Raw genomic sequence first — 3898 nt, forward strand, 5'->3', positions numbered from 1 at the left:
AGCTTTCTTATTTAAAAAAAAAAAAAAAAGCACACATATTCTAGCATTAGCATGGTAGCACCTGTGTCCAACTGGACTCGCAGCAGAAACCAAAACGTATCCAGCTGGACCCTAACATGGGATTTCTTGCTTGTGTTTGTTCTCTCAGATGTAAGTCGCTTTGGATAAAAGCTTCTGCTAAATCACTGGTTCCCAACCTTTTTTCCTGGTCCCCCTTACTTGTGTCTAAGACCAGCCGGCCCCCCGACCCGTACGTACCAGCACCAAAAGAGTAAAGTGATTCGTTACAAATCTTTAATTGAAAAAATGAACATTAATGATGTTTTTTTTATACATTTCTCTTGGGTTTACCCTGTATACAGATTACGGTACTTTGTTTTTCTCACTTCATTTTGTGTCACCAATGTATAAAATACGCACAGAAAATAATTGAAAGGACATAAAAACATTTCTGAAAAATGTCTCTTAAAATGAGAGCAAAACTTTTTTTAATTTTTCCTTTAAAAACCTGTCGGAGTAGTAGTATGATTAAATGTTAAATACTTATATAATAATACGTTTTTAAATTTCTATCTAATTACCAAAATATATTTCTAAGTGGGTTTATACAGACTTGGATTACAGTATTCCATTAGGTGTGTTATGATTTTTTATTTATTTAACATGCGCAAATATAATTTTTACAACTGAATATCCTCAAAGCAGACAAAGTTTAGCGCCCCCCCAGAGATCTCTGGCGCCCCCCAGGGGGGCCCGGACCCCAGGTTGGGAGACACTGTGCTAAATGACAGTAGTAGCAGTAGCAGCAGTAGTAGTAGCAGTAGTAGTAGTAGCAGTAGTAGTAGTAATAGTAGTAGTAGTAGTATTAGTCTCCACATCCTCTCCCTGGACGTCTGAGCTTGCTCCTGGTGAGGTGATGGACTCCTCCTTCCAGACCCGGTACCGGTGGACCCGGTTCTTCATTCCCTGAGTCTGTTTTTGACAGTTTGGGTAGAAACATGTCTCAAAGTGACGTGCTGAAGGTCGTGCTGAAGGTCGTTGTCCTGCTGCCGGTTGGATGCACCTTATTCTGGCCAGATCCTCTTCCCCGGCTGGCCAGAGGGGGCAGCGTAGAGCCCAGGACTGTTGCATGTTTCAGGCCACGTTTCCACATAGCTGGTATTTACAAAAACGGATATTTCCCCCTCTACGTTTAGAAAAATACCATCATTTCCAGGAACCTGCATAAATAGCTGTTAAGGTGCTATGATCAGCCAAACCTACAGGGGGCAGTGTAACGAGAAGATAAAGTCATGCTAGCCAATCAGAATCCTGGAAAAAACATCAACAAATGACACGAGTAACTTCCAGTTACTTCCAAGATGAACCAGAGTCTTTGTTTGGAGTGACAGAGAAGTGGAGTTACTTTTAAGTGTGACGTTAGAATATAAAACTACGGTGGCCGAGACCCGCCATTGCTGAAAATAAAAGTAATGCTGCAAATAAAAACAAACGCTGCTGCAAATAAAATAAAAAAAACGACGCAAATAAAAAAGCCACAACGGAAGTGAATTACTGGGGACTATTTTTGCCGATGCACCGGTGTTGCACAAAAATGACACGTAGCGACGTTGAACACTAACCTTTTCACTTTTTTTCTCGTTCGTTGTTCTTCTTATTCCTCGCTCTTCTTCTTTCTTCCTTTTCACTTACGTCCTCTTCTTCTTCTTCTTCTCCTCTCACATAAAAAACACTGGTGCATCGGCAATAATAGTCCCCGGTAATTCACTTCCGTTGTTGCTTTTTTATTTGCGTCGTTTTATTTTATTTGCAGCGGGGTTTCTTTATATTTGCAGCATTTTTTTTTATTTGCAGCAGCGTTTCTTTATATTTGTAGCGTTTCTTTATGTTTGCAGCGTTTATTTTATTTGCAAAGCGCTTCTTTAATTTGCAGCAGCGTTTGTTTCTGTTTGCAGCGTTACTTTTATTTTCAGCAATGGCGGGTCTCGGCCACCGTAGAAAACAGGTAAAATACAAGAAAACATTGACGGTTATAAACTAATTGTAACCACAGGTGTCACTCATGACGCTGGTGACGTTTCTGTCTCATAATGTGACGTTCTGAAGAATAAATGTCCGTTTCTCTCCGTTTACAAGCAAACGTGAAGACGGAGGTTTTAAAAATCTACACTTTGGCCGGAGTTTTCAGAAATGATGGTTTTTGGAGACTTTGAGCTTCGTTTTCGTGTAAACGAATGAACAAAACGCATGAAAACACCAGCATTTTTGCTCCATGGAAACGAGGCCTTATTCCACCCAAGGGAACATGAAAACTCCACACAGAAAGGCCATTTCTGACCCCACCCAGGGTGTGGATGCTGAGGTCATGGGGGAATGTTAACACACTCAGCGTCCACAGCAGGGGCGGAGCAGGGTTAGGGTTAGGAGCAGGGGTCCCAGCCCGGGGGGGGCAAGCATTCATGATGGGCCCTTATGGCCTAAACATTCCAGTTAAAACATAATCACTAAAAAAAAAAAGCCACATTTGGTGACTCATGTGTGGACTCCCTCTTTGTCACTAACTGGCCCGGTGTGACACTACGCTGTATGATTCCGTGTTGTTGTAACACGGAACCATAAATCAGCCTTTACAGCGTGTCCTAACTGCATGCGAGCGAGCGTCAGCGACAAAATCAATTCCATTCCTTTATTTTCTATTGGACTGTCCTAACTGGCCGTTTTGAGCTGAACATTTGTCGGACGTCCTGCTTCTATTTTCTTCCTGCAGCTCGCGTTGAAAGCCGGTTGAAAGCGCTGTAGGAAACAGTCATGATGAGGAACGGCTGATCCAGTTAGTTGAAATGAGAAGTTATCTCTATGATTCCTCCTCATTTCACTACAAAAACCTCAATAAAGTGGCAGCTGCTGGAGGGAGATGGACAGAGAGACGATGTCACGCAGTGCTACGATAGTCGGACGCTGTTGCAGTTACACGCTTTTATAGTTGTGGCCGTGGTTTGCATTTTGGTTACGTAACGAAAATGGGCAGAATCTTATTGTCTCGTAGATCCACATCACACTGGAGGATCATCCAGGCAGCTGTACAGACTCTGCAGAATCTGGTTGTTTCCTCCTTCTCTGAGTTGCTGACGGGAGACCACTTTATAAATGTTAAATCAAGAAAAAAACACTTTATAAATGTTAAAGACAGAGAAAACCTGGTTTTCATAAGATATAGGTATCAACCTGGAGATACAAATCAAATGACATCCAGTGATGTGGGATTCAATACAGCCGAGTAGCACAATTCAGACACACGTGTTCAACCTACAGACAACAGACGGAAGTACAATTTCGAGAATAAAGTTGAAATGTTGAGAAAACAGTACAAATTTTGAGAATAAAGTCAACCTTCTGAGACTATAACAAACAGCGCATGTGACTGTCTTTACAAAACGCCTTGTAGGCCGATAGACTCTCCAAAGACGTAAGTTAGTTAGTTACGGCTGCTGCTGCAGAGCTGTCAGTCGCTCTCCTAACTGGATTTGATGGAGGAGACATTTACACTTTATTCACCAAATTGTATTTGGACTTTATTCACGAAATTTGGACATTATTCTTGAAATTGTATTTCAACATTAAAAAAAGTCGAAATGTCGAGAAAAAAGTTGAAATTTCGAGAAAAAAAGTCAAAATTTCGTGAATAAAGTTGAAATGTTGAGAAAAAAGACGAAATTTCGACGTTATTCTTGAAAATGTATTTCAACATTAATCTCGACATTTCAACTTTTTTCTCGACATTTCGACTTTTTTGCACAATAAAAAAAAGTAGTCTCAAGTATTTTCTCTCCTGCATGGCCCTGATTCTCTAGTAGTTTTTAGCCTAAACTGTAAATGAGATTAAAACAGGAGACTTGCA

This window comes from Cololabis saira, chromosome 13 (assembly GCF_033807715.1).
Source record: "Cololabis saira isolate AMF1-May2022 chromosome 13, fColSai1.1, whole genome shotgun sequence".
NCBI classification, from domain to species: Eukaryota; Metazoa; Chordata; class Actinopteri; order Beloniformes; family Belonidae; genus Cololabis; species Cololabis saira.